Source organism: Ranitomeya imitator, chromosome 6 (genome assembly GCF_032444005.1).
Source record: "Ranitomeya imitator isolate aRanImi1 chromosome 6, aRanImi1.pri, whole genome shotgun sequence".
NCBI classification, from domain to species: domain Eukaryota; kingdom Metazoa; phylum Chordata; class Amphibia; order Anura; family Dendrobatidae; genus Ranitomeya; species Ranitomeya imitator.
Genome location: NC_091287.1, coordinates 539,600,268 through 539,618,579, shown reverse-complemented (window position 1 = coordinate 539,618,579; position 18,312 = coordinate 539,600,268). Strand labels below are relative to the sequence as shown.

The 18,312-nt window shown below is 43.4% G+C and overlaps 1 protein-coding gene across 2 annotated transcripts in view; it reads left to right on the top strand.

Moving 5' to 3' along the window:
- ST3GAL1 (ST3 beta-galactoside alpha-2,3-sialyltransferase 1) overlaps positions 1-18,312 on the top strand; it is a 171,711-nt gene that overhangs the window by 89,364 nt on the left and 64,035 nt on the right. The window contains exons 1-2 of one of the 2 annotated variants that reach the window (XM_069731945.1): positions 1,204-1,317; positions 14,743-14,827. The gene's annotated coding sequence lies outside the window, so the exon portion shown is untranslated. Of the gene's footprint in view, positions 1-1,203; positions 1,318-14,742; positions 14,828-18,312 lie in introns of those variants that run through there. The other variant, XM_069731944.1, reaches the window with a different exon arrangement.

Here is an 18,312-nt window from a genome sequence, read left to right as displayed (position 1 = left end):
ACTATAATACTGCTCCTGTGTACAAGAATATAACTACTATAATACTGCCCCTATGTACAAGAATATAACTACTATAATACTGCCCCTATGTACAAGAATATAACTCCTATAATACTGCTCCTATATACAAGAATATAACTCCTATAATACTGCTCCTATATACAAGAATATAACTACTATAATACTGCTCCTGTGTACAAGAATATAGCTACTATAATACTGCTCCTATGTACAAGAATATAGCTACTATAATACTGCTCCTGTGTACAAGAATATAACTACTATAATACTGCCCCTATGTACAAGAATATAACTACTATAATACTGCCCCTATGTACAAGAATATAACTCCTATAATACTGCTCCTATATACAAGAATATAACTCCTATAATACTGCTCCTATATACAAGAATATAACTACTATAATACTGCTCCTGTGTACAAGAATATAGCTACTATAATACTGCTCCTATGTACAAGAATATAGCTACTATAATACTGCTCCCTATGTACAAGAATATAACTACTATAATACTGCTCCTATATACAAGAATATAACTACTATAATACTGCTCCTGTGTACAAGAATATAGCTACTATAATACTGCTCCTATGTACAAGAATATAGCTACTATAATACTGCCCCTATGTACAAGAATATAGCTACTATAATACTGCTCCTATGTACAAGAATATAACTACTATAATACTGCTCCTATGTACAAGAATATAACTACTATAATACTGCCCCTATGTACAAGAATATAACTACTATAATACTGCCCCTATGTACAAGAATATAACTACTATAATACTGCCCCTATGTACAAGAATATAGCTACTATAATACTGCCCCTATGTACAAGAATATAGCTACTATAATACTGCCCCTATGTACAAGGATATAACTTCTATAATACTGCTTCTATATAAAAGTATATAGGTCTGAACACGCAGAAATTATCATACCTTGCAGGAATTGCTTTCTTATTAGATTTGTCATATATTAGGATCTATTCTTCCTTCTTCTCTTGGCTTTAGTACTTTCTTAGAACATTAAATACATATTCATTTCATTTTCTTGCTGAGCTTCATAAAAATTATTCTTATTAACCGCTGATCTAACAGCCTCCTCTTTGAAGTGACAAATGAGAAGTTAACGAGCTACTGTTCACTCCTCTTCTGCCCCCATACAAGGCTTTGTAAACAGGAAGGTTTTGCAGCTGTGCACTCGGCTAATGAATCACAGGTGATCGGAGCTTCATCTACAGAGAAAAAGGAAAAGGCTTTGATGAATATTTTCTTCAGTGACAAAAGTAAGTAGATCAAAGAAGATAGAGAAGAGCAATCGCTACATCGTGCATACAGTATGAGGCTGTACTGTAGATATATCCTACATGGAAGCAGTATTATACTACTTATATTCATGAACATATGGAGCAGTATTAAAGTAGTTATATTCTTGTACATAGGAGCAGTATTATAGTAGTTATATTCTTGTACATAGGAGCAGTATTATAGTAGTTATATTCTTGTACATAGGTGCAGTATTATAGTAGTTATATTCTTGTATATAGAGGCAGTATTATAGTAGTTATATTCTTGTAAATAGGAGCAGTATTTTAGTAGTTATATTCTTGTACATAGGAGCAGTATTATAGTAGTTATATTCTTGTACATAGGAGCAGTATTATAGTAGTTATATTCTTGTACATAGGGCAGTATTATAGTAGTTATATTCTTGTACATTGGAGCAGTATTATAGTAGTTATATTCTTGTACATAGGAGCAGTATTATAGTAGTTATATTCTTGTACATAGGAGCAGTATTATAGTAGTTATATTCTTGTACATAGGAGCAGTATTATAGTAGTTATATTCTTGTACATAGGGGGCAGTATTATAGTAGTTATATTCTTGTACATAGGGGCAGTATTATAGTAGTTATATTCTTGTACATAGGAGCAGTATTATAGTAGTTATATTCTTGTACATAGGAGCAGTATTATAGTAGTTATATTCTTGTACATAGGAGCAGTATTATAGTAGTTATATTCTTGTACATAGGAGCAGTATTATAGTAGTTATATTCTTGTACATAGGGCAGTATTATAGTAGTTATATTCTTGTACATAGGAGCAGTATTATAGTAGTTATATTCTTGTACATAGGGGGCAGTATTATAGTAGTTATATTCTTGTACATAGGGGCAGTATTATAGTAGTTATATTCTTGTACATAGGAGCAGTATTATAGTAGTTATATTCTTGTACATAGGAGCAGTATTATAGTAGTTATATTCTTGTATATAGAGGCAGTATTATAGTAGTTATATTCTTGTACATAGGAGCAGTATTATAGTAGTTATATTCTTGTACATAGGAGCAGTATTATAGTAGTTATATTCTTGTACATAGGAGCAGTATTATAGTAGTTATATTCTTGTACATAGGAGCAGTATTATAGTAGTTATATTCTTGTACATAGGGCAGTATTATAGTAGTTATATTCTTGTACATTGGAGCAGTATTATAGTAGTTATATTCTTGTACATAGGAGCAGTATTATAGTAGTTATATTCTTGTACATAGGAGCAGTATTATAGTAGTTATATTCTTGTACATTGGAGCAGTATTATAGTAGTTATATTCTTGTACATAGGAGCAGTATTATAGTAGTTATATTCTTGTACATAGGGGGCAGTATTATAGTAGTTATATTCCTGTACATAGGAGCAGTATTATAGTAGTTATATTCTTGTACGTAGGGGCAGTATTATAGTAGTTATATTCTTGTACATAGGAGCAGTATTATAGTAGTTATATTCTTGTACGTAGGGGCAGTATTATAGTAGTTATATTCTTGTACATAGGGTCAGTATTATAGTAGTTATATTCTTGTACATAGGAGCAGTATTATAGTAGTTATATTCTTGTACATAGGGGCAGTATTATAGAAGTTATATTCTTGTACATAGGAGCAGTATTATAGTAGTTATATTCTTGTACATAGGGCAGTATTATAGTAGTTATATTCTTGTACATAGGAGCAGTATTATAGTAGTTATATTCTTGTACATAGGGGCAGTATTATAGTAGTTATATTCTTGTATATAGGGGCAGTATTATAGTAGTTATATTCTTGTACATAGGGGCAGTATTATAGTAGTTATATTCTTGTACATAGGAGCAGTATTATAGTAGTTATATTCTTGTACATAGGAGCAGTATTATAGTAGTTATATTCTTGTACATAGGGCAGTATTATAGTAGTTATATTCTTGTACATAGGGGCAGTATTATAGTAGTTATATTCTTGTACATAGGGGCAGTATTATAGTAGTTATATTCTTGTATATAGGAGCAGTATTATAGTAGTTATATTCTTGTACATAGGAGCAGTATTATAGTAGTTATATTCTTGTACATAGGAGCAGTATTATAGTAGTTATATTCTTGTATATAGGAGCAGTATTATAGTAGTCATATTCTTGTACATAGGGGCAGTATTATAGTAATTATATTCTTGTACATGGGGCAGTATTATTGTAGTAGTTATTTAGTAGACATAAGGGAGATTGATCTTGTGATTGTTTCTGTTATTGCCCCTTTTCCTTCCTTCCTTCCCCCGCTGTTAGCTTTCCCCAGTGCGCTATTACTGGTTTTGTACCAGTGAGTACTGACCATTGCTGAGGATATGAAATCTTTGCCTCTTTCTAGAACATGCTGGGAGTTTATTTCTGACATGAGAATCTGTCTCCTTATTTCCAGGTCGTGTTTCTGTGTTTTTCATTCTTTCGTTATGCTCCTATTTGATAGATCCCCTGAATAACACACGCTTCTTTTTCTCCCTGGTCATTTGTGTCCCTCTGGCCTCCTGTAGCATTTCCACGCTCCGTATATCTGTCTGATCCGTTAATACTTCCTCCGATTATGCAGCGGAGCACTCACTTAATTGATCTGTTAATTTTAAGTGAAAAATATTCCGTCTGGCGATACGAAGCAGAGACAAAGCACGCCTCCGCCGCGGGGACGTGCGGATGGAAATTGCACGAGCTGCTTTGTAATTTAGCACAGTGCTTACTGCTGTAGGACGTGGACGGCGTGGAGAATGGCCGTCTGGTAATCTGGAATCTGCAAGGTCCGAGTGTAAGAAAAGGAGGAGGAGAGTCTTAATATGAAGGGACGACTGTGCCGTGGGATGGAGATTATGAAAATTGAGATTCTTGGTTATTTCCTAAAATGGATGACTTGTATTCCCGAACTATTGAAAGTTTGGTTTTATAGTAAAACTATTTGAAGAGCCGACGTTGCCCGGGCATAGTAACTAATTATAATGATTATATTGCATATAAAAACATTTCACATCATTACTCAACACTACAGGTTTGCAAAACAAATTAACTAAATGATTAGCCAAGTATTGATAGTATTTTATCAATATGCCTTTTGATAAACAACATGCAAAGATGAACAGATTTGTTGGCAGTTCCAACTCTTGAACATGTCGCCGTTGAGCATAGCAACTCTGCCGCACTGGTACACGGAACACAGCCGGCGCCATTTTGTTGAAGTAAACGTTTTCTTTGAGCACGATATTAACCCCTTAACGACTGCCAATACGACTTTTAAACGGCGACAGTTATGGGGCCTTATTCCTCCGGCACCTCGCACTCCTCCTTTATACACAGCATTTTTCTGCAGCACGGCTTTTCTCCTTTATGGTCGCCTCCTCCGGCAGCTCCTCACACTCCTCTTCCAAATACAACTGGAAACCGTTCATCCCGAGAGAAATTGCACTAATTGCAGTAACGAGTATCGTATGCACAGCCTACTTCTTCTGCAGCACCACACTTTTCTTCTTTTGACCTCGTCCACATGTTATTTGGTCAGTATTTTTACCTCAGTATTTGTGAGCTAAAACTTGGAGTAAAGCAATCAGAGGAAAAGTTTATTAGAAACACGTCACCACTTCTGTATTTTTCTCCCACTCGTGGTTTTGGCTTATAAAAACTGAGGTAAAATACTGACCAAATACTGAACGTGTGAATGTGGCCTTATACACAGCCTCCACCTGCAGCGCCTCGCTCTTCTCTATGCACAGCCTCATACTGCAGCAGTTCCTCACTTCTCTCATTTTCCCCTGACATCTCTCATTTTCCTCCTCACATCTCTCATTTTCCCCTCACACCTCTCATTTTCCCCTCACTTCTCTCATTTTCCCCCTCACTTCTCTCATTTTCCCCCTCACATCTCTCATTTTCCCCCTCACATCTCTCATTTTCCTCCTCACACCTCTCATTTTCCCCTCATTCCTCTCATTTTCCCCCTCACATCTCTCATTTTCCCCCTCACATCTCTCATTTTCCTCCTCACACCTCTCATTTTCCCCTCATTCCTCTCATTTTCCCCCTCACATCTCTCATTTTCCTCCTCACATCTCTCATTTTCCCCTCACTTCTCTCATTTTCCCCTCACTTCTCTCATTTTCCCCTCACTTCTCTCATTTTCCCCTCACTTCTCTCATTTTCCCATCACTTCCCTCATTTTCCCATCACGCCTCTCATTTTCTGATTACGTCTCACATTTCCCCATCACGCCTCTCAATTTCCCCATCACGCCTCTCAATTTCCCCCTCACGCCTCTCAATTTCCCCCTCACGCCTCTCAATTTCCCCCTCACATCTCTCATTTTCCCCCCTCACTCCTCTTATTTTGCCCTCACGCCTCTCATTTTACCCCTCATGCCTCTCATTTGCCCCCTCCTCTCATTTTTCCCTCATTAACTACTATAATACTGCTCCTATGTACAAGAATATAACTACTATAATACTGCTCCTATGTACAAGAATACAACTACTATAATACTGCCCCTATGTACAAGGATATAACTACTATAATACTGCCCCTATGTACAAGGATATAACTACTATAATACTGCCCCTATGTACAAGAATATGACTACTATAATACTGCTCCTATGTACAAGAATATAACTACTATAATACTGTTCCCTATGTACAAGAATATAACTGCTATAATACTGTTCCCTATGTACAAGAATATAACTACTATAATACTGCCACAATGTACAAGAATATAACTACTATAATACTGCCACTATTGTTGTGAATTCTGTTGTCGAACTCCCTCCTGTGGTCGTGAATGGTACTTCGGCGAGTTCTGTCCATGGACTCCCTCTGGTGGCTGTGAGTGAAGCTGCTGCTTCTGAGGTTCCTTACACAGGTGACGTGGTTTATCCTTTGGTTGGCTGCTCTATTTAACTCCACTCAAATCGTTACTCCATGCCAGCTGTCAATGTTTCTGCATTGGTTCAGTTCGCTCTTGGCTCTCTCTGGTGACCTGTCTTCTCCAGCAGAAGCTAAGTTCCTGATAGTTATTATTTGTTCATTGTTTCCTTGTCCAGCTGGTTGTCATGATTTTGTCTTGCTAGCTGGAAGCTCTGGGATGCAGAGTGGCACCTTAGCACCGTGAGTCGGTGCGGAGGTCTTTTTGCACACTCTGCGTGGTCTTTTGTAGTTTTTGTGCTGACCGCAAAGATTCCTTTCCTATCCTCAGTCTGTTTAGTAAGTCTGGCCTCCCTTTGCTGAAACCTGTTTCATTTCTGCGTTTGTGACTTTCATCTTTACTCACAGTCAATATATGTGGGGGGCTGCCTTTTCCTTTGGGGAATTTCTCTGAGGCAAGGTAGGCTTTATTTTCTATCTCTAGGGCTAGCTAGCTCTTAGGCTGTGAAGAGGCGTCTAGGCAGAGTTAGGTACGCTCCACGGCTATTTCTAGTTGTTGTGATAGGATTAGGGCTTGCGGTCAACAGAGCTCCCACATCCCAGAGCTTGTCCTGTGTGAGTTTAACTATCAGGTCGTGCCGGGTGCTCCTAACCACCAGGTCCATAACACACTATGTAGAAGAATACAACTACTATAATACTGCCCCTATGTACAAGAATATAACTACTATACTACTGCCTCTACATACAGGAATATAACTACTATAATACTGCCCCTATGTACAAGAATATAACTACTATAATAATGCCCCTATGTACAAGAATATAACTACTATAATACTGCCCCTATGTACAAGAATATAACTACTATAATACTGCTCCCTATGTACAAGAATATAACTACTATAATACTGCCCCTATGTACAAGAATATAACTACTATAATACTGCTCCGATGTACAAGAATATAACTACTATAATACTGCCCCTATGTACAAGAATATAACTACTATAATAATGCCCCTATGTACAAGAATATAACTACTATAATAATGCCCCTATGTACAAGAATATAACTACTATAATACTGCCCCTATGTACAAGAATATAACTACTATAATACTGCTCCCTATGTACAAGAATATAACTACTATAATACTGCCCCTATGTACAAGAATATAACTACTATAATACTGCTCCTATGTACAAGAATATAACTACTATAATACTGCCCCTATGTACAAGGATATAACTACTATAATACTGCCCCTATGTACAAGGATATAACTTCTATAATACTGCTTCTATATAAAAGTATATAGGTCTTAACACGCAGAAATTATCATACCTTGCAGGAATTGCTTTCTTATTAGATTTGTCATATATTAGGATCTATTCTTCGTTCTTCTCTTGGCCTCTCATTTTCCCCTCACACCTCTCATTTTCTCCTCACTCCTCTCATTTTCCCCTCACTACTCTCCAACAACTTCCTGATATGAGAACAGCGGTATTATCCATGAGGCTCCTTCCTTTCCCTTGACGTCATGCCTCACAGGAGCAACTCCATTCTAGACACGACGGAGCTAGATGTGGCCTGTGCCTGCTATGCGGAGTTGGCATAAAAAAAACTGACTGTCACATCCAAACATAAATCAGGTCTGAACAGGTGCCTACCTAGAGTAGCCAACTCATATACAATAAAACCAAAAGGCAGCACTCTCTAGCGCTATAGCATGCAAACGTGAAATATGAAAATTGAATTGCATTACTGCACTAGAAGTATGAAAAAATTGCAGTAATGCAATTCAGTTTTCATATTTTAGGTTTGCATGCTATAGCGTTAGAGTGCTGCCTTTTGGCCAAACTTTCTTGTATCAGTCGCTTGTCTCCGTTTCCCCGTCTGACCCGCAGCAAATCCTCCGTCCTCGTCAGAACAAATCCCCAATTCCCAGCTTTATATTCCGCTATGTTCTGCCAATCTTCACACGCTCCAGTGTCGAAAGCCGCGGTGAGCGCAGATCATCTCCCCGGCTCTTCTAATCATGATGGTGTACGGAGCAAACCACTCCACTGCGAATGAGGTCACCGCGGGGGATTCTGACGGGGTGTTTTTTTTTTTTTTGTTTTTTCCATTACATTTTTTTTTTTTTTTTTAGGGGGGGGGGGTGTCATTCTAACCAAATTGTGAAAAACTCTGTTACATTTCTCTGAGAAGTTTAATATCACTGTTTTCCCAGATTTTGAGATCATGCAAAAAAGAAAACCTGAAAATGTTGCCTTTAGAATCAAATTGGTAAAAGGGGTGGTCAATAAAAAAGAGGAATTGTTAAAGGGAATGTGTCCTCCAAAACTGACCTATTTAAATCAAGGTGTTTTTTTGTGTTAAGTGTATTTAAAAAATGACAAATTTTTTTACACCTTTCAAATCACAAATCAATCGTAATAATAATAATAATGTAATTGTCACAGTGATCACAAACGTTTTTTTTTTTTTTTTTAAAGACTCTCCTTCCTTTTCAGTAGTTTCATTATCATCACAGACAGGATTACAGTGACATGTGACACCTCCATACAGGGCTGTGGAGTTGGTAAGCCACATCTCTGACTACTCAATATCCCTGACTTCCAACTCTGACTCCACAGCACTGGTCACTACTGAGCATGTGCATAAAGTGCAGCACAGATTCATCTCATCTATGACTCCACAGCACTGGTCACTACTGAGCATGTGCATAAAGTGCAGCACAGATTTATCTCATCTATGACTCCACAGCACTGGTCACTACTGAGCATGTGCATAAAGTGCAGCACAGATTCATCTCATCTATGACTCCACAGCACTGGTCACTACTGAGCATGTGCATAAAGTGCAGCACAGATTCATCTCATCTATGACTCCACAGCAATGGTCACTACTGAGCATGTGCATAAAGTGCAGCACAGATTCATCTCATCTACGACTCCACAGCACTGGTCACTACTGAGCATGTGCATAAAATGCAGCACAGATTCATCTCATCTATGACTCCACAGCACTGGTCACTACTGAGCATGTGCATAAAGTGCCGCTCAGATTCATCCCAACTAAAAGCCGAGGTCCTCAGATCAGGAACAGAACAGACATTTATAGGACATTTCATAATATTTACCAAATTTTTATAAAAAAATGGACAACAAATCCTGCATTGTACTACAGTACCCAATTTATTATATATTTTAGGAGTCAGTCCACAGCCCTGCCTCTATATGCATCTGATAAAACGGGAGCATCCCCTGTTCCTATTCCCTTCTCAGTGACTTTTGCACACGCTCATTAGATGCTTCAATACAATAGAGTCTGTTCATTGCTGCTAATGTAGTTGTGTATTTCATGAAGCAACAGGAAGTTAGAGTCTAAAAATGCCCCAGTAGCCGGTGTGAGAATTCCAAATTTATGTTTTTAAATAAGATTGTGATATAGAGGGGAAAAAAAACATTGCGAAGTTTAAGAAAAGATTTAAGCAACAGGCTATTTTCTGCTTACACATTTCCTATAGGTGGGTTGCAGGATATTCTATCACTTTTTGATCAGTGGGGGTCTGACACCTAGGACCGCCACCAAACCTGAGAATAAAAGGAATTCAGTGGTGGTTTATTGTTGGATACCATTGTTGGACCCCCTTCTAATTTTTATCAGCATCCTGGCCACCCCCTGCACAGCTGGGTGAGTTCTCAGCTGTTCAGTGTTTGCCATTCCCCCCTCCTATATATACTGGCCTCTGGCAAGCAGGCATTGCCAGAGTTAGCTGCATGCTGCATGGTTTGGGAGTTGGAGGAGTTTTGTTGTTTGAGCCTGAAGAGGCGTTTGGTGGATTTATCTGAAGACTGTTGCTTGGTTTTGGTTGTATCCTCTTCTTCTCCTACTTTTGATAATTGCCTTCTTCACACTGTTGTTTGTGTGCATTTTTGTATGATTTGGTATTTTCCTTTATCTCTGTTTGTATTCCTTTGTTAGTCTGGTGTATTTCCAAACACTACTACTCTCCTTTTCCCTGGGTGGCGAGAGGTAACAGACTTAGGGAGGATTCAGGAGCTCAGCAAGGTATGTGGCCCTGGCTTCTTCACAATTAGAAGTAATCTGGGGAGCAGGGATATCTAGGGCGACTCTAGCGCTTAGGACATGTAAGGAGCCTCTGTTAGAATTTTGACGGATATCCCAGGGCCAAAGTCATTGTCCCTTTAATTATCTCTTTTTCCTGACTTTCCTGATAGCGACCACCTCTGTGATGAATTCTAGTGGTTGGAGTGTATATTTATGCAGAGTACGGGGTCCTGACTCCTCTCTGTGAATCTGAAGGCAGCGGGAGCTATTCCCTCAGAAATCCCGCTTGGCGCTAAGATGGATCATGTGACACTCTGCAAATTTCCATATAAACTAAATAAGCTATTTTGGAGTTCCAGGGGATGTATTGTGTTCATGATGGGAGAGGCGAACTTCTATGTAAATTCATTAGAAGGAACTGTGTCATTTCAGGCTCCATTTGGCACATCACTCATGTTTAGATTTTAGGGGCGAGAAGTCGGGGAAAAAAGGTAGGTGTTTTGTTTTTTCCCCAAAAAAAGTTATACTGTTCTCCATTGGATGCAGCAATGCCTGGAATAGCCTGGGGACAAGGGTGGTGCTTTTTCTGGGAAAAAAAATAAGTTGTCTAAAGTGTTGATCCTAGACCCATATGCCAGAGTCTACTTGTTCTTATAAGAAGATGATTGAAAAATTTTTTTTTTTGGGTGGGTATCCTCCAATGAGATGAAAGTCAAGGTGGGTATGTGTAGGACCGCCATGAACTTGGGCCCGAGGCTAAATGTATAAGGAGGGCAGCGCGTACAGTACCATACTGTTTATAGGAGCCCCTTCTGTGGCAGCCAGGACCGCGGGACCCCAGGAGCACCCCTTCCGAGAACATCTATTTTACAACATTTGCTTTTAGCCTCATAAACACGTCCTCACCGCTGAACATGTGTTTTTCTTTATGATTCCAGACTCTCTGATGAATTTTTTTTTGCTCATTGTTTTTTGGCATTCATCTAAAATGAACATGAGCAGATGAAAAATTGAGCAACACCTGTATCCGGGAGATCCGAGAACCCATGATGAAAAGTCTTGGAGAACTTGTTGACCTATTACTGTAGGAAGAGTGACTCATGGGGAAACGACATCGGAGTAATCTCATTCCATTTTTAGGATCAGCTGGTTAAAGAAATGTAAAATGTGGCTGCGACAGTCCAACGTATTTTTGTTATTTATTTTTTACTATTTAGAACCTCTGTTATGCGTCTGAGTTCGAACCCTTGAGCCTGTGCTTTGTGGTCGGCTTTTCTGTCCGCCGAGCCACCTCAGTTACGCCTTTTCTCCGGGTGTTTAGTTTCTGTTATCCATACTGCAGTCTTTTTAGGGTAACAGATGTTTTCATTTACTTATTTGTCTGCCCTATCACTTTTCGGGTGCGGATTTGTACACTTTCCACCTGCTGGCGATAGTCTCATTTGGATGTCCAGCCGTACTGCTGTAGTATAAGCGAACCAGTGAAAGACCAGCTAGGGTTTATCTCTCTGGAGATTTTTTACCCTGCACCTATCTTCTGGTTTTTTTTTAAGGTAGTCGGCAGCATATTCTCTGACAGTTTGTACTTAATCCTTTATTTTGTGTTTCATGGTTTGTTTTACTCACTCTGGGATCTTTCTATTTCAGCACGCTTTCCCTTCTGTAGGTAATTTATATTCTGCTCTGCCCTCCGGTTCTTTAGGAGGAACGTGAAGCACTCCGTGTTATCATTTACTCCTTTGTCTACCCTATCGCCTTTCGGGTGCGGCTTTATGCACTTTCCACCTCTTGGAGATAGTCTCATTTGGATGTCCAGCCGTACTGCTGTAGTATATGCCAGTCAGTGAAAGACCAGCTAGGGTTTATTTATCTGCTGATCTTTACCCTGCACCTATCTTCTGTTTCTTTTTTGGAAGTAGGTGGCACATTCGGTACTAGTTTGTACTTAATCCTTTTATTTTGCATTTCGTGGTTTGTTTTACTCACTCTGGGATCTTTCTATTTCAGCACACTTTCCCTTCCATAGGTAATTTACACTCTGCTCTGCCTTCCGATTCTTTAGGAGGAACGTGAAGCTTTCAACGGCCATTCAAGCAACATAGGTCTGAGTATCCATCGTGTAGTCTGTGGCTATCTCAGCTAACATAGGAACCACTAAGGAGAACAGGGTCAGGATCTCTAGTCTGTACAGGAAGAGGTAGGGTCAGTTTCTGTTTTCCCCCTTGGAAATTAGGACCAGAATGCACATCAAGTCTCAGTTCACCCCATAAATTCTGCCTTCAATTGGAAAATTAAAAAGACAAAACTTGTATAATTTGATTGAAATGCTGTAAGATAGGGGCGTGGTCTAAATAAATGGGCGGGGCATAATAAACACTTGCAGCTTTTTGCTTTATGTTCCTTTTATTATTATTTTGAGGCTCATGGCTTTGGGATGTCTTTGTTATGGATCAATGGGCGTAGGATTTGTACTATGCCCAACACATTTTTGGAGAGTTTCTTTAATTGCGCCTGGAAAATTCGACACATGCGCCGACCTTTAGCCTTAGTTATTTCTGACCCCTAACTGTACCGAAAATCACAAACCGTAAAACTGTGTCCAAAAAAAAAAAATTATACTAATATTGATGCTCCCTCTGTTTCATAAAAAAAGATATTGTACCATAATCAGAATCCTCCAGCCATAATAATTATCATTATTCAACCCCCACCGCCGTCACCAATGCTTATGCATAAAATCAGCAGCGACAGCCAGAAGAGGCAACGCAAAAAATCCGTACAAGCGCCTGATTATAACGCACAGACCATTTCCTATCTCTAATTCATATCCACTATTCCCTGCAATTAGCGGCTAATTAGGTGCTGCTAATTGGCAAGTGAGTGGAAAGTCTGAGAGTTAGCATCTGCTGCGACTGCCAAGGACTCGCAACTCCTCTCTGAAGTCAACATAAAGACGTCTGCAGGTGCGGGGTATATTTATCAGATGGGGAAACTCATATCCACACTTATATTAAGAAGCGAGAGATGTTACTCCGCTAACAAGTCAAGGAGCGAAGAGAAGAAGGTGGAGGAGAAGGAGAGGGCACACGGAGAAACTTACAAAAAGTGTAACAGTAAAATCCGAACTGCCTGAAGTCACCACTAGGGGGAGCTTAATAATAACGTCCAATGGAAGTTGTACAAATCCCTGCACAGAAAGAAGGAGCAACTCCATACATGATTACTAACTAAAAATCAGAATACTGTTCTGTACAGTGTGCAACTCCAGGTTTATAATGTTTGAGGTCTAGAATAGCGAGTGCAGCTCTGGAGTATAATACAGGATGTAACTCAGGATTAGTAATGTAATGTTTGTACACAGTGACTGCACCAGCAGAATAGTGAGTGCAGCTCTGGGGTATAATACAGGATGTAACTCTGGATCAGTAATGCAATGTATGTACACAGTGACTGCACCAGCAGAATAGTGAGTGCAGCTCTGGGGTATAATACATGATGTAACTCAGGATTAGTAATGTAATGTTTGTACACAGTGACTGCACCAGCAGAATAGTGAGTGCAGCTCTGGGGTATAATACAGGATGTAACTCAGGATCAGTAATGTAATGTATGTACACAGTGACTGCACCAGCAGAATAGTGAGTGCAGCTCTGGAGTATAATACAGGATGTAACTCAGGATCAGTAATGTAATGTATGTACACAGTGACTGCACCAGCAGAATAGTGAGCGCAGCTCTGGAGTATAATACAGGATGTAACTCAGGATCAGTAATGTAATGTATGTACACAGTGACTGCACCAGCAGAATAGTGAGTGCAGCTCTGGAGTATAATACAGGATATAACTCAGGATCAGTAATGTAATGTATGTACACAGTGACTGCACCAGCAGAATAGTGAGTGCGGCTCTGGGGTATAATACAGGATGTAACTCAGGATGAGTATTGTATGTACACAGTGATTGCACCAGCAGAATAGTGAGTGCAGCTCTGGGGTATAATACAGGATGTAACTCAGGATCAGTAATGTAATGTATGTACCCAGTGACTACACCAGCAGAATAGTGAGTGCGGCTCTGGGGTATAATACAGGATGTAACTCAGGATGAGTATTGTATGTACACAGTGATTGCACCAGCAGAATAGTGAGTGCGGCTCTGGGGTATAATACAGGATGTAACTCAGGATCAGTAATGTAATGTATGTACACAGTGACTGCACCAGCAGAATAGTGAGTGCAGCTCTGGGGTATAATACAGGATGTAACTCAGGATGAGTATTGTATGTACACGGTGACTTGTTTTTTCCTATATTAATACTAGATGTACCTGGTGTTTGGACAGCTCTCTCCTTATAGAGCTGATATTGATGTGATTATCTGTCAGTCTTTACCAATGTTCTCATTTTTTATTTCAGATGTGACGTTCTGCCTTGAATATGTTCTTCTATCAGTCGGACTCGTTTTGGGAGCGACCTTGGAGATTCCTGTAAATCCTTGCTGGTAGGTGCAGTGTCTGTCGTTGAGCGCCTGGCAGAGGACAGGAATATTTCGGACACATCTGTATATTGGGGTTATGTAGGGCAGGATCGGTGTTTGTGGCGATGCATCGTGTGTTTCCTGCTCTCTCAGAACGAGTCTTTGCTTCTTTGCTTCTTCGCACATTTCTCTTCTTTGCTGGAGGGGCCCAGGACCCAGGGGAAGCATTGATGAAATCCAGACTTCAGCTGTTTCTGTGCACGTGGCTGAATTCCAAAAGAGAAAAGTTCTTATGAAAACCCAACGTCGCCTCCCACCTCCTCCCGTCATCTTACATTGTTTTTGGAATGTTTCCTCTTTCCATAGACTCCTAAGATAAAGTCTTTGTGGTTGATATTTTCTTGCCCCTTTGGTGGTGACCATAACTCCAACAAGGGGCCAGAATTCCAAACAAGTGACTTTTTTTTTGCGGTTTGTTGCAAATCATTTATACAAATTCTGTTGTAGAAATTTTTACCAAAATGCAATTAGGAGCCATGGGGAAAGCTCCCATGCAAAAAACAAGGCACATATAGAAAGACAGTATAGACCTTAGAGGACTGATTGTGCCCATCAGGTACTGACTGATATTATCACATCAGACCAAAGACGTCTTCAGATACTGAAGGACAAGACCCAATGCAGCAGGCAATCCTCACCCACGTATACGGCACAAGTCGCGCTCAGTTATCTGAGTACGTTCAGTTTCATAGGTTTGGATGGTGCTGCAGGACGCACAGGCAACCTGCTGCTGCGGGGCGCACAAGCAACCTGCTGCTTCTGGACACACAGGCAACCTGCTGCTGCGGGGCGCACAAGCAACCTGCTGCTTCAGGGCGCACGGGCAACCTGCTGCTTCAGGGCGCACGGGCAACCTGCTGCTTCAGGGCGCACGGGCAACCTGCTGCTTCAGGGCGCACGGGCAACCTGCTGCTTCAGGGCGCACGGGCAACCTGCTGCTGCGGGGCGCACAAGCAACCTGCTGCTTCTGGACACACAGGCAACCTGCTGCTGCTTCAGTACGCACAGGCAACCTGCTGCTGCTTCAGTACGCACGGGCAACCTGCTGCTTCAGGATGCATGGGCAGTCTGCTGCTTCAGGACACACTGGCAGTCTGCTGCTTCAGGACGCACGGTCACCCTGCTGCTTCAGGACACAGGGGCAACCTGCTGCTGTAGGACGCACGGGTAGCCTGCTGCTTCCGGAACGCATGGGCAACCTGCTGCTTCAGGACGCATGGGCAGCCTGCTGCTTCAGGACGCACGGGCAACCTGCTGCTTTAGGATGCACGGGCAGTCTGCTGCTTCAGGACGCACGGGCAGTCTGCTGCTTCAGGACGCACGGGCAGTCTGCTGCTTCAGGACGCACGGGCAGTCTTTTGCTGTAGGACGCACGGGCAACCTGCTGCTTCAGGACACACAGGCAACCTGCTGCTGCAGGGCGCACAAGCAATCTGCTGCTTCTGGACACACAGGCAACCTGCTGCTGCTTCAGTACGCACGGGCAACCTGCTGCTTCAGGACGCACAGGCAGTCTGCTGCTTCAGGACACACTGGCAGTCTGCTGCTTCAGGACGCACGGGCAACCTGCTGCTTCAGGACGCACGGGCAACTTGCTGCTTCAGGACGCACGGGCAACCTGCTGCTGCAGGACGCATGGGCAGCCTGCTGTAGGACGCACGGGCAACCTGCTGCTTCAGGACTCACGGGCAGTCTGCTGCTTCAGGACTCACGGGCAGTCTGCTGCTTCAGGACGCACGGGCAGTCTGCTGCTTCAAGACGCACGGGCAACCTGCTGCTGCAGGACGCACGGGCAACCTGCTGCTGCAGGACGCACGGGCAACCTGCTGCTGCAGGATGCACGGGCAGCCTGCTGTAGGACGCACGGGCAGTCTGCTGCTTCAGGACGCACGGGCAGTCTGCTGCTTCAGGACGCACGGGCAACCTGCTGCTTCAGGACGCACGGGCAACTTGCTGCTTCAGGACGCACGGGCAACCTGCTGCTGCAGGACGCACGGGCAACCTGCTGCTGCAGGATGCACGGGCAGCCTGCTGTAGGACGCACGGGCAGTCTGCTGCTTCAGGACGCACGGGCAGTCTGCTGCTTCAGGACGCACGGGCAACCTGCTGCTGCAGGACGCACGGGCAACCTGCTGCTGCAGGATGCACGGGCAGCCTGCTGTAGGACGCACGGGCAGTCTGCTGCTTCAGGACGCACGGGCAGTCTGCTGCTTCAGGACGCACGGGCAACCTGCTGCTTCAGGACGCACGGGCAACTTGCTGCTTCAGGACGCACGGGCAACCTGCTGCTGCAGGACGCACGGGCAACCTGCTGCTGCAGGATGCACGGGCAGCCTGCTGTAGGACGCACGGGCAGTCTGCTGCTTCAGGACGCACGGGCAGTCTGCTGCTTCAGGACGCACGGGCAACCTGCTGCTTCAGGACGCACGGGCAACCAGCTGCTGCAGGACGCACGGGCAACCTGCTGCTGCAGGACGCACGGGCAGCCTGCTGTAGGACGCACGGGCAGTCTGCTGCTTCAGGGCGCACGGGCAGTCTGCTGCTTCAGGACGCACGGGCAGTCTGCTGCTTCAGGACGCACGGGCAGTCTGCTGCTTCAAGACGCACGGGCAACCTGCTGCTGCAGGACGCACGGGCAACCTGCTGCTTCAGGACGCACGGGCAACCTGCTGCTGCAGGACGCATGGGCAGCCTGCTGTAGGACGCACGGGCAACCTGCTGCTTCAGGACTCACGGGCAGTCTGCTGCTTCAGGACTCACGGGCAGTCTGCTGCTTCAGGACGCACGGGCAGTCTGCTGCTTCAAGACGCACGGGCAACCTGCTGCTGCAGGACGCACGGGCAACCTGCTGCTGCAGGACGCACGGGCAACCTGCTGCTGCAGGATGCACGGGCAGCCTGCTGTAGGACGCACGGGCAGTCTGCTGCTTCAGGACGCACGGGCAGTCTGCTGCTTCAGGACGCACGGGCAACCAGCTGCTGCAGGACGCACGGGCAACCTGCTGCTGCAGGACGCACGGGCAGCCTGCTGTAGGACGCACGGGCAGTCTGCTGCTTCAGGGCGCACGGGCAACCTGCTGCTTCAGGACGCACGGGCAACCTGCTGCTTCAGGACGCACGGGCAGTCTGCTGCTTCAGGACGCACGGGCAGTCTGCTGCTTCAGGGCGCACGGGCAGTCTGCTGCTTCAGGGCGCACGGGCAGTCTGCTGCTTCAGGACGCACGGGCAGTCTGCTGCTTCAGGACGCACGGGCAGTCTGCTGCTTCAGGGCGCACGGGCAGTCTGCTGCTTCAGGGCGCACGGGCAGTCTGCTGCTTCAGGACGCACGGGCAGTCTGCTGCTTCAGGACGCACGGGCAGTCTGCTGCTTCAGGGCGCACGGGCAGTCTGCTGCTTCAGGACGCACGGGCAGTCTGCTGCTTCAGGACGCACGGGCAGTCTGCTGCTTCAG